Below are 13,074 nucleotides of genomic sequence, written 5' to 3' on the forward strand. Positions count from 1 at the left end.
GTCGCCGTTCCATTAAGGATTTAGCTAGGTTACGTCCTCTTTTATACTGGGCCAGGTTGGCGGACCCCCGAGCTCTCAAAGTATTTAGATGGCTTGAAAGAAGTTATGAATCTTTATGGTGCTCACAAAATTAGCTGGATTCGCAATATAAAAAAGCTCTTGCTTGAATCTGGCCTGCCAACTGATTGGGAGCTTGAGGTTTCTCTATCCAAGGATGAAACTAAACGAGCCTACTGGAAGTGGGTTGATGAAAAAGAACTAAGGGACCCAAACCAAGGCAGGCTGACTGAGGCGTTCATGCAGCATAAGTTAAAGCCTCGTTTGGAGCCTTACCTGGATTTTATCAAGAAACCAAGAGACAGATCCCTTTTTATCCAGTTTAGGGTGGGAAACCTCCCCCTTCGTGATTATACGTGTAAGTGGAAGCCCCCGCATCAAACCTCACCTGACTGCCCAATCTGTGAAGGTATCACTGAAAACATCCCTCATGTCTTCTTTGTATGCCCAGCCTATGTAAAACCCAGACAGAAATGGCTAAAACCAGTGTGTTTACTGCTTGGAACCAGGGATCATTCCTCTGCACTCAGAATACTGAAGGCTGACACTAGTACAACCTTAGTGTGTGAGGTGGCCAAATTTCTGAACTGGGCTTGGCTGATTAGATCGAAGGCTACTAGATGATCTTAGTACTACTTGGAATTTTTTTTAAAATAACTCACAAAGCTGCTAATGTTTAATATGCTTTTAAAACTATTTATTGAAATATGAATGGTTTTATTGTAATATACTTTTTTAAAAATGTAATGTATATGAATTGTGGTTTTATATTTCTAAGTGCTTTTATGATATTCTGTATATCGAAATAAAGCTTTGATGATGATGATGGTATTTAATAATAACAATTGGTTCAAACAAAAAATTACACACAAAAACATATAAATAAAGGCACAATACAAGAAAATTATACCCATAGACAAAAACACTTAGAATTACAAAAGGACTTTATTTACTAAGGCAGCACAAAAAATGACAGTAACACAATAAAGCAATAAACAAACAGGTGCTCATACAGTTACATAACCAACAATACAAAAAGAACGATTAACAGTGTAAACAATAAAACAATGGCAGAGGCAAAATATACAAAAACAACTGAAGCGAACAATTGCAAAAGCAGAAATGGCAATAGATGCTTCTTCTTTAATGTATGCCAAAGATGAGCGTCGACGGTGTTTCATCCAAAACAACTAGCATGATCATCATCAGGACAGAAAAGACACAGTTCAGAGCATCTAATATATAATTTTCAGGGAACTACAGGCCTATAAGCTTGATCGATTCTACCCAAAAAGTAGCTGGAAAGGTTATCCTGGGGAGAATCCTTCAATGGGCGGATGAGAACCAGGTTTTATCAGATTTTCAAGCAGGCTTTCGCTCAGGTACAGGCACAATTGAGCAGGTCTTCAGGCTTTTACTTCTGTACTGGAAGGTGGTGGAGCTAGGCAAGGGCAGTCTCTATTTGGCCTTCATTGATTTGAAGACTGCCTTTGACCTAGTTCCCAGGGAAGAACTTTGGAGGGTTCTCCATCGAATGGGCCTCCCCCTGTACATTCTGTTTCTTCTCAGGAAACTTCATATGAACAATTTTGCACAGGTCCGTTGGGGGAGAAACGGCGAAACTACAGATAGGATCCCGGTCTGTAGGGGTGTCAGACAGGGGTGTGTGCTAGCTCCCACACTCTTTTCCTTGTATGTAAATGGAGTGGTAGAGCATCTGCTTCAGGAACCTGCGGATGCACCATGTCTGGGGGGTGTACGCATCCCAACATTGTTGTTTGCGGCCGACACTCTGCTTATTTCAAAGACCCCCCAGGGGCTCCAAAAGTTGTTGACCCGTTTCCAGGACTTCTGTGTATCCAGAGGGCTGGTGATAAATGTAGAAAAAACAAAATACTTGGTACTACGTCCACCAAGGAAATTAGGTCGCCCTCCCATTCTGAACTCGGTCCCTCTGGAGAAAGTGACAGAATTTGATTACTTGGGCCTACGTTTAAATGATAAAATGAGCTGGTCCTCACATATTAATAAGATGGTGCTCTGTCACAAAAGGGTAGGGGGTGCTCTACTCAAGGAATACCATGCATCCCCCAGATCTACAGTGGCTCCTGCAATTGAGATCTACAGGGCAAGGGGGGTTACTTCTGCCCTGTATGGCGCGGAGCTATGGGGCTATTGCAATCTAGACTCCCTGTCCAAGACTGAAAACAAGTTTCTGAAGGACCTCCTAGCTCTTCCCTCGAGCACCCCCACAGTGCCAGTGCTCTTGGATTTGGGCTGCAAAAGCATTAAAGACCAGGCCCGTCTCCGCCCATTGCTTTTATGGTCCCGCATATGGAGGGTTCCGGAATTAAAATCCTATGCCGACGGACTGTCAGAAATAATAAATATGGGGAGCTGGAACAAGATCAAGTGGCTGAGGGACACAAAAACCCTTTTGGGGGAACTGGGTCTAGGAGAGAGCTGGACTACGAGATCTGCTCCTCCTAAGGCAGTCCTTAAAAAACTATATTGGGACTGGGTCTCTCGCCAACTAAATGGGAATCCTCACCATTGCAACTCGACTGCAGCGTTCCTTAAAATAAAGGATGTGGCACTATATGAACCTTACATGGACTTAATTACTATGCCAATGGATAGGGCCCTCTACTTTAAGTTTAGAGTTGGTACCCTCCCGCTAAGAGGAACCATATCCAAATGGAAGACCTATGCCCATTTATCCCCCTTTTGTCCTTGTTGCCCAACTAGGTTGGAGACGGTGGCACATATACTTTTTGAGTGCCCAGACTATATCCACCCAAGGAGATACTGGCTGAAACCCCTTTTTAAACGCCTGGGAACACGATTGTATTCGGTGGCTCTCCGAATCCTATTGACTGATACCTCTCCGCTCATAGTTTGTGGTGTTTCAAATTTTTTAAAACGTTTTTGGTTAATTCGTTGCAATAGACTGTCTATCTCGGTTTAATTCTCTTTTAGTTAATTTATAATAGGGTGATTCTTAAAATTTTATCTTTTTTAAACAAAAAATGTATGACATAATTGTATCTTTTGTAAACGTTGCTTTTTTAAATATATGTCATGCTTGTAAGATGTCTTTGCATATCGAATAAAGCTTTCAATCAATTTTCAAGATCAAAACATGAATCGAGACCTTGAGGATGATTGGGAAGGACCCTTGCATGGTCCAACCCAACAAAAAAAAATATAGGTTCTGTGTGGTGGGAGACCGGGAGTAAATCAGAAACGGACCGGTACAACTTAAATGGCCGGTCCAAAGCGGGTGCGGGAGAAATCCTCCGCAACAGTGTCCGACAATTTTAGAATAAGGCCTGTCTACAGCAGACCTGGGTGAAATGTGTGTAATTTTACCTGCGGAAAGGATTAAAATGCCAGAAAAATGCATTAAAATTACGTGTTATTAGGCAAAATGGCAACTTCAGCATTTTGCCTAACTTTTCTTGTGCCCATTTTTGTCTAGCGGGTGCATTTCGAGCAGTCTTTACATGGGCAGGTACTGTCTGGTACTGAGTACCTGCACTTCTTTATTTTGAAAGGGAGAGTTCCTGCACTTCTCAGCACTGCTGCAATACACTTAATGGACGAAGACCGAACTTTTCAGGCACAAACAGGTACTCTCAGTTGCGAATACCTACACTTCTTTATTTCCATTTAAAGCACCGATTTCGATCTGAATGGAGAGCTCGACTGCTTGCGACCTGCAGCCTGGAGATTGCAATCTATAGAAATAAAGGGAGGGACAAGCGGAATCGGGGTATGAAGATCTGGGCACCACTTTTAGCTTGGGTTTGTGGAAAAATACTAACTGGGGGGCACTACCAACCAGAATATAAGATCCTTAATTATTGCCCGGCGATGTCGCCTCTCGAACCCACCAAGAAGTTAAACCATTGAAGAGGCAGGCGCTGGAGACTGGAAGGCAGGAAACAAGGTTTTTATTCTCTCCGGAGGAGAACACAACGAAACGGACAGAAGGTATCGTTCAGAGGTGCTCTAACTGCATCTCGGAGGCCTGGCCTCTTATACATGAGTTTATCTCTTTATTACATGTAACACATTCTCGTCGATACTTTGATGTACGAAAAGACATCCTCAGAATCCCCCCTTCCCAGCCCGTTCCCATGCAAGGCTACAGTGGAAGTCCCCGCCCCGTTCACAACAGGTGATGATCATTGCGCAGCTGGGTATTCCGCCGATTCACGGAGTGTGCGGGTTTCGATCGGATCTCGTGGGATGGGGGGGGCTTTGATCATCTCGGGGGTCCTTTGAGGAGGGAAGCTTCTTATTGTATGGGGAGGGGCAAGAGTATGGTATCGGCAGAGCTAGGTGTCGGCCTGGGAACGGGAAGACAGACGGGCACACGGGAAAAGGGGGTTTGCATCAAAAGGGCCGGAGGTCATGACGGGGAAGCAGGGAGATGTCGCGCTGGGCACAGGATGAGCGCCTGGGGCAGAGCAGTGCCGAGGAGGGGTTTATGACTCAAGGCAGGTGCAAGTAAAAAGGGGGGGGGGGGTTGCCAGCGAAGTTAGGAGAGAGAGAGAGAGAGAGAGACGCGCTAGCTCTCAGCGAGAGCGGGGGAGCCATGGTGTCCAAAATGGCGGCTGTTTTACGCGCACAAAAGGTTTAAGGAGAGCAAGAGGGCGCCGATAATGTTGACGGTTTTCAGCCTAACTTTTAACAGTCCTCCCTTTTCAACATATCTAGCCAACTTGCTTATTCAATGTCAATTTTCATCAAATCCCTAACTTCGGTATCGTATAATGCCCTCATATGTTCGCTTCCAATGTCCACAGTTTTGGGAAAAATACAACTCGCACATAAAGAACACATAGGTGGCAAACATTGAATTCCTAAGCATAGGCCACATATTACAACTACGGGAATCAGGATAATGGTGAGCAGTCTCCAGCCCCAACTTTTGATGGTGTCCCAGAACCAACCACCAAGCGACCATTCTTCTTGCTCTTGGTGAACTTCCGAGGAGAGTCTGTGAAGATGTTCGATGGCTTTGTACACTGAGGGTGAGTTGTCCGGTATGTATGTACAACAGCTGGCCCCAATAATGCGGCATGCTCCTCCACGGTCCGCCAGAACTACATCTAGAACGAGGCGGTTCTGAAGGGCCACCAAACGGACCGCTTGGAGCTCGGCAGTGTTGTTGGCAAAGATGCCCGCTGTGATGTTCATGGTTGTCTCGACTGCCTGAGTCAAATGTCGGATGGCACGGCTGTTTGCCATCGGGCCCCAGAGGGGGACGAGTCCTTTCATAGCATCGAGGAACTGTGCTCCTGTTGAGTCGGCTTGCTCAACGTCTTTTGCTCGTTTTTGCCTGTGGTGATTCGCTGGGGCCACATAAGTTGGAGGAAGAACGAAGGAGATGTAGCAGGTGCCCCCCCAGCCTTTGGGGAGCCAGGTGTAGGCCTTTGTGCCACAGATGAAATACATGTTTGGGGAGGACACAAAGGAAGGTGGATCCGTGGAGTCCAAAGTTCTGGTAAAGCGGCAAGCGCTGTGACCCACCAGCTGTGTCCCAAGTCCTTCTACACACATGTGGCCTGTGACGTTGATGACCGTCAGAGCTACAGTCAGAGTGGCAGCCGTTCGTTTCCGCAGATAGGAGAAGGTGGGTCTGGTTGGATTGTTGAATACCTGCATTTCAATTCGTTCTTTGGCCGGAATGTCCAATTGGATTGAGTCGCTGGGGTTCAGCGGGCAGAAGTGTGTCTTTGTCTTGTTTCGCCCGGCCCCATGAGAAGAATGTGCTGCAGCTCTGCTGGAGGTGGCATTTTCCGTATAGCTCTCTTGCAGGAGGATCAGCCAGGCAAGGCAGGAGCCGTGGACGGAGAAGGGTGAAGGGATGAATGGTATTGAATGTCCAGTGGCATGGGGTAGCAACCCACAGATCCAGCAGTTGGTGGCGTTGGTGGCAAGATTGTGCTGGTGAAGTAGCTGCACGAAAGAGTTGTTCCAAAACTCCTTTCGCCTCTCTCTTAGTTGAGGAGAGAGTGAAATTAGATAATGTTCCTTCGTGGTGGTAGGCTGAGTAGTGGTTAGGAATGTTTCGTGAGCAGGTGCGTGTTCTTCCATAATCCAGAGCGTAGTCATGAGGAGGAAACAGAGGAGGATTACGATGAAGAGTGCAATTGTCTTTGAGCTATGGAGCCTGTCTGTTCTCGGATTTCTGTAGTGGGTATTTCCTGTTGTCTCAGTCGGCTTCTTGTTTGGCGCTTCCATCATCTTCTTATCTGGCGCTTCCATCATCTTCGTCTTCAAGGTGCTCGGTAGTGGGCAGGACCACAGACTCAGTCTTAGCTTCTCTCCAGGCAACCCTTGGTAGTTTGGGTCACCGTTCTGAGATTCTTAAGCTTAGTCCGTGGCCTACTTAGCCGAAGCTCCCTCCTTTCGACGCAGGAAATACCCTTCTCGAGATGGCACAGTGGGGTCAGGATGTTTTGAAAGTTCAAGTGTCTCTGTATCAGGGTAGCAGCTCAACGATGGTCGGTCCCGGTTCAGGAGCTCTTCTTGGGTGTTGACGGTGTCTGTCGTGGCCAGGGCTGGAGAGATCTTTTTGCAGTGGTGAGCGTGCAGCCAGTGTTTCTTCCCCTCCACTCGAAGTGCGGTCCGAGTGGTGATCAGCACTTGCCAGGGGCCCGTCCACCGGGGTTCCAAACTCTTTGATCGCTGAAAGTTTCGGATCAGCACGAAGTCCCCCGGCTGGATGGCGTGACCCGGACCCCTGGAAGCATCGGGGATGGCCTGCCGCACCTGCTGATGAAGGACAGACAAAGTTTCAGTCAATTTGTACAGATAATCAGACATTAGGACATCCGGAACGTCATGAATGGACGTTGGTTTCGGGGCAGACCAGACGCTCATGGGTCGGCCGAAGACAACTTCATAAGGGGTTAAGTGATGTCGGGTGGGGGTAGAGCGCATCGATAGCAATGCCAATGGGAGGGCGTCTGGCCATTTCAGGCCCGTCGTAGCCACTATTTTGGCCAGTTTAAGCTTTAGCGTGGCATTGTGTCGTTCGACCAGCCCAGCAGATTGAGGGTGGAAGACTGCGTGGAATTTCTGTTTGATACCCAGCCCATTTAGGATGAGCTGGATAACGTTGGCTACAAAGTGGGGGCCATTATCACTCCATAAAACACGACAGAGGCCATAACGGGGGAAAAACTCTTTTAACAGGACCTTTGCAGTGGCCATAGCGGTGTTGTCACGGGTCGGATATGCTTCCACCCATTTGCTAAATGCGCACACCACGACAAGTACATATTTCAGGCCTTGGCATCTGTCTAGCTGGATGTAGTCCATCTGCAGGACTTCAAATGGGTGGTTTGGGACCCCAAATCCCCCCCGGGGTACTACAGTTCCCTTCCCGGGGTTGTGTTGCAGGCATATTAAGCATTGTTGGACCAGGCGTTTTGCGGAATCTGGGATCTTGTCATTGTGCCAAACCCTGGAGACAAGTTCGATCATGGGGGCTGATCCTATGTGGGCTGGGGAGTGTGCCATGGATAATACGGGAATCAGGTATGAATCAGGTAGCAACCATCTGTTCGTGTCTTTTGTCCGCCAGCAGCCTTCATCGTCTTTCAATCCCACCCGTGCCCATTCAGTCAATTCATGTTGTGTGCTAGCCATTTGTATGTCTCTAATTGTGTCCTTGGTGTCAGTCCAGTTTTCTGCTTGTGACCTGGTCACGTACATACGTGTTGTCGTTCTATTTTCTGCTGTCGTTCGGGCGGTGATGTCGGCTAGTGCGTTTCCCTGTCCAATAATGTCTGTCACCTTCTTGTGTGCCTGGCATTTGATCACGGCAAGCTTGTTGGGGAGGAGGACAGCTTCGATTAAGGCGGAGACTAAATCCCCGTGCAGGATGGGTGTGCCGTGTGAGGTCAAGTATCCTCTCTCCCTCCAGAGGAGCCCAAAATGGTGAACCACCCCGAAGGCGTACTGGCTGTCGGTGTAAATGTTCGCCGTGGTTCCTGTTGCCAGGATGCAGGCTCTCGTCAAAGCAATCAGTTCCGCTGCCTGAGCAGATCGCTGGGTGATGCGGGCTGTTTCTACTACAGTTCGAGCTGTGGTGACTGCATAGGCAGCGGAAGTGGTACCATCGGAGAGTTTGATGCAAGAACCGTCCACCCACAACTCCCCGTCGGGGTCAGGGAAAGCTGTGTCTCTGAGGTCGACCCTACTCCTGGTCTGTTCGTCCGTAAGAGTCACGCAGTCATGTACGGGGTGCACATTGGGGTCGTTCTCTGGCAGGGGTAACAGAGTTGCTGGGTTCAGTGTGGTGCATCTTTTCAGGGTGATATGGGGGGCAAGCAAGGTTAGTTCGTATCCAGTCAGTCGTGCACTCGTCAGATGTTGCGTCTTGGTTTGGTTCAGGAGGGTGTCGACTGCATGGGGTACCAGTACCGTGAGGGAATTCGAGAGTACAATCCCCTCACTCTGTCGGATAGAGACTGCAGCAGCAGCTACAGCTCGAAGGCAGGCAGGCAAGGCTCTGGCGACAGGGTCAAGAGTGGCAGAGAAGTAAGCGCACGGTCGTTGCTTAGGACCGATGGCCTGGGTCAGGACAGATAAAGCGCACCCCTCCCTTTCGTGAGTGTAAAGGGAGAAGGGCTTTCCGTAATCAGGGGTACCCAGGACAGGGGCTGAGCAAAGGGCATCTCGTAGTTCTGTGAAGGAGGTTTGACACTCAGGAGTCCAAGGGAGTGGGAAAGGGACGTCTTTGTTTAAGAGAGAGAGCAGTGGTTTTACAACGAGGCTGAAGTTTGGCAACCATTGTCGGCAGAAGGAGGTGAGGCCTAATAGGGAGCGAACCTGCTTCTGGGTTTTAGGGACAGGGGTGTCTAGAATGGTCTGGATTCGATCAGGGGTGAGTTTCCTTCCATCTTTGGACAGAAGGTGGCCTAGGTAAGTGACCTGGGGTAGGCAGAATTGCAACTTCTTCTTGGAGACCTTGTGGCCATTTTCCGCAAGGAAGTGCAAGAGTTGAATGGTGGCGGTAACCGCTAGAGGGGTGGTGTCGGCTGCCAAGAGGATGTCATCGACATATTGTACCAACACCACCCCGTCGGGTAACCGGACTTGGTCTAGTTGCCTTTTGAGGGCCTGGCTGTAGATGCTAGGGCTCTCCGTGTAGCCTTGAGGGGCTCGGCAAAACCTATATGAGCGGGATTTTAGAGTAAAGCCGAAGAGATATCGGCTGTCTGGGTGGATGGGGATGGAGAAGAATGCGTTCTTGAGGTCGATGACGGAAAAGGTGGTTGCAGTGGATGGAATCAAGGTCAGGATGGTGGTGATGTCTGAGACCACAGGGTACTGGGGTACTACCACTTTGTTGATCTCTCGGAGGTCGATGATGAAACGGTATGCTTTCTCATCTCCCTCTCCCTGCTTCTTGATAATGGGCAAGATAGGGCTGTTGCAAACGTTGCTAACCACTTCCTCTACCACTCCTGCGTCTATCAATGACTGGATAATCATTACCAATGCCTTCTCGCCCTCTGGCGATATCCGATATTGTGGGAGTTTTGGGAGTGTTGCGTCTGGTCGGACAGTAATGTGCACTGGGTCAATTAACATACGCCCTACGTCCGAATCCGCTTTGGCCCACAGATACGGAGGCAGGGTGTCAAGCAGGGACGCGTCGACGTCGGTGATGGAAAACATGTGTCGGGGGGAACAATGTTTAAGCAGAACGGGGTTGTCGTAAAGAAACACTCGAACTCCATCTTGAGAACACCTAATCGTCGCTCGGAAGTGTTTCAGTAAGTCAAGTCCCATAATGGCGTCAGGGCTATTGGAGGAGAGCAAGAACGTGGTGTCGGTGGTGTTGTTTTCTACGTCAAAGAGAATCGGGGCAGACAAAGGGTTGGTGGAGGGCGTTCCATCGAAACCTGTCGATGTTATGAGTGAGCCAGACAAGGGTGCCCTTGGAATCAGTCGTTTAGATAACGCACTACGTGTTGCGCCAGTGTCTACCAGAAATGGAGACTTGGTACCCAGGACCTTAGCAGTGACATAAGGGCCCTGCTGGTCAACATAGAGCTCGACTGGATCCCTCCCTCGCCCTTGGCTGTCCTATGCAAAGGTGTGAGTGTCGTCATAGTCAGATTGTTGATATTGGTTCTGTCTGGGTCGATCGAACGTATTCGGTCTGCTTGATCTGACATTAGTCGCGTCATTTGGGGGCCCTCGTTGTGTTCCCCTAGGTCTCGGTCCGTTTGCTACCTCCCTGGGGTCTCTGTTCCGGATCATTTCCAGGAGAACTGGGCACTGGGATTTCCAATGGCCAGTCTCTTTGCAGAAAGCGCACTGGTCATCTCTAAGGTCTGTGCGTCCACTGTAGGGAGTCAGAGTGCGGTCCTGGGGAAATGCAGTCTTAGGGGCGTTTGTCTGGTAGTTTCCCCGGTATTGGTCTCGTCCTATAGTCACCCCTTGCAGTTTGGCAATCATCACCCTCTCCTTTAAGTCTTTCTTCTTTTTCTCTGTCGCCCTATCGTTCTCATTTTTCTGATGTTCATAATATTGGGCCATTTGAAGAATCGCCGTAGGTTTGGAGGCTGCCCAACTACTCTCGCTGGCCTGTAGTTTCTGAGAGATGTCCAATGATAGGCCCTTAACATAATTCTGGACAAACAGATGGTGTCCGGTTGCAGTGGTCATGTCCTGGCCGCTGTAATCGGAGAACACCGTTTCAAACCGGGAGAAGTATTCCGATACATCCTCCTGGGGTTTTTGGCGACAGGCTGTTACTATCGACCAGTCCACTTTCTTTTCTGGGATTAGGGTTTTTAATTTCTCTACAATTTTATCTGGGAGGTCTAGAATGGATTTCAACGGCTTTTGTCCTGGTCCCCGTTGTTTGTCCAAGTCATCGAGTTGTGGCCAGGTATGTCCGAACAGCTCAAGGTGGTCGACTTTCCGGATTTGCTTCCACACATCAGCTGGTAGACATAACCCGAAGAACAAGTCGATGTCAGCCAGGGTCATGATAGTCGAACCCAGGGCTGTACCTAATTCAGTATAGAAGGCAGTGGGGTTTTTACGTAGGTCGGGTAGAGACTTCCGGAATGTCAGTATCTCTTGCCGGTCCCATGGCTGGTAGACCCAGTTGTATACTACCCTTCCCTTCGCATCTTGGTTGTTTGCATCATCGTGAGTCCCCGTCCCCCGAGGAGGAACCCAGTAAGGGGCAGCCTCACGTATCGGCATCATGGTGTTAGATTGCTCGGTTGGCGGTTCGGTCACTACGGGGGCCGCGGATTTAGCTCCCGGCTTTCGTTCAGTGAGGTGGCGGAAAACCTCAAGCGTACGCGTAAGGAGGTCCGACACATCACACTCGCCCTCATCCCCGATATCGACCTTCCGGTACAGAGTCCTTAGGCTCTCGGGACCTTTGTCTCGATATCGGTCCTCGTATGCATTCAAGACATGATAACACAGTCGTACGGTAAAATGTCGTCTGTGACTCCCTGTATACGAGCTGAACATATCTGTGATGTACTCTTCATCATCCTTCCTTTCTACCAGTGTCCTTGCTATTTTGTCGATCCCCGCTCGCTCATCTTTGTCTAGCCTGTTTATTCTTGCAAGGCCAGCCCCTCGAGTCTCATGCTCGTCTAACGTTGTCGTTGATGTGGGTTTTAATACAAGGGGTTCGGCTGGCACAGAGGCCATTGGGGCCGACGCTGCGGCGGTACCCTCGATTGTACCTGGGGGTGGCGCGTGCTGCGCCAGGGGCCGAGAAGGGGCGTATGGAGGGGGCATGTAGATGATAGGAGGACCTAACAGCAGGTCCTCATTGGCTTGTCGTTTCGAGGGCAAGTCAGGGTAGAGCATGGAGGGGGTTCTAACCGGACACTGGCTTGGCGTTTCCCTTTCTAGTATCTGTTTAGCTTTCTCTCTTTCCTCTATCTCCTTTTTTAGCTTCTGAGCAGCTAGGTGGGCTGCTTTTTGCAGCTCTTTTTCCAACCTACTCTCAGTTTTCTTTTTACGCTGTTCAGTTTCTTTTCGCCACATGCCGAAGCTATCAAGCATAGTGGGTGTTGTCTTGTTTTTACCCAGGGCAGTTTCTAGCATTTTTATTTTATCATCATCGAAGGATCCTGTCAGGGGCCATTGACTTTCCTGACCCTGTTTTGTATATTTATGCCATAGTTTACTATAGGCAATAGCGGTCAATCCATGCTTCATGAACATGTCCTTATTAGGGGTGCCTTCCAGTGGGGCTGGATGGTCCATCTCTAATAAGCGGTCCGGGCTAAACAGGCTACCAATCAGTGGGGAGAAGACAGACATGACGGCTCGTAACGAGGGACTAAAAAGTCAGCACTGCCTATCTTATCACTAGGTGCAAAGACTGGACAGAATATTTCTATTCTACGTTGTTTGCAGGCAGTGAATACCTCATGGATCACAATAACCAAAGACCAACAAATAACAATGGGGAGAATGAGTAGGTCCGCAAAGATCTGCGTTACCTACCTTTTTCGCTATCTGCAAAAAGGGTGGTCTCTTCCCTGTTTGCAGACAGGGAATCTCCAGGAAACAATAATTTTGCGAACAACAGTTCAGTTTCAAGCAATTATAGGGTGAGGGAGAAAAAAATAAGCACGGCTGCTACCCTACCTATCCTCCACTGCTTGCAAAGAGAGAGACCTTTGTTTCTCCGTTTGCAGACAGTGAATCCCTCGTGGATCAAGATAACAAAAGACCGACAAATAACAATGGGGAGAGTGAGTAGGTCCGCAAAGATTTGCGTTACCTACCTTTTTCACTATCTGCAAAAAGGGTGGTCTCTTCCCTGTTTGCAGACAGGGAATCTCCAGGAAACAATAGTTTGTGAACAACAGCTCAGTTTCAGGTGACTATTGAGTGGGGGAGAAAAATAAGCACGGTTGTCTGCCCTACCTATCCTCCACTGCTTGCAAAGGGAGAGCCTGTTGTTTCTCCGTTTGCAGACAGTGAATCTCTAATTAA

Source organism: Lissotriton helveticus, chromosome 12 (genome assembly GCF_964261635.1).
Source record: "Lissotriton helveticus chromosome 12, aLisHel1.1, whole genome shotgun sequence".
Classification (NCBI taxonomy): domain Eukaryota; kingdom Metazoa; phylum Chordata; class Amphibia; order Caudata; family Salamandridae; genus Lissotriton; species Lissotriton helveticus.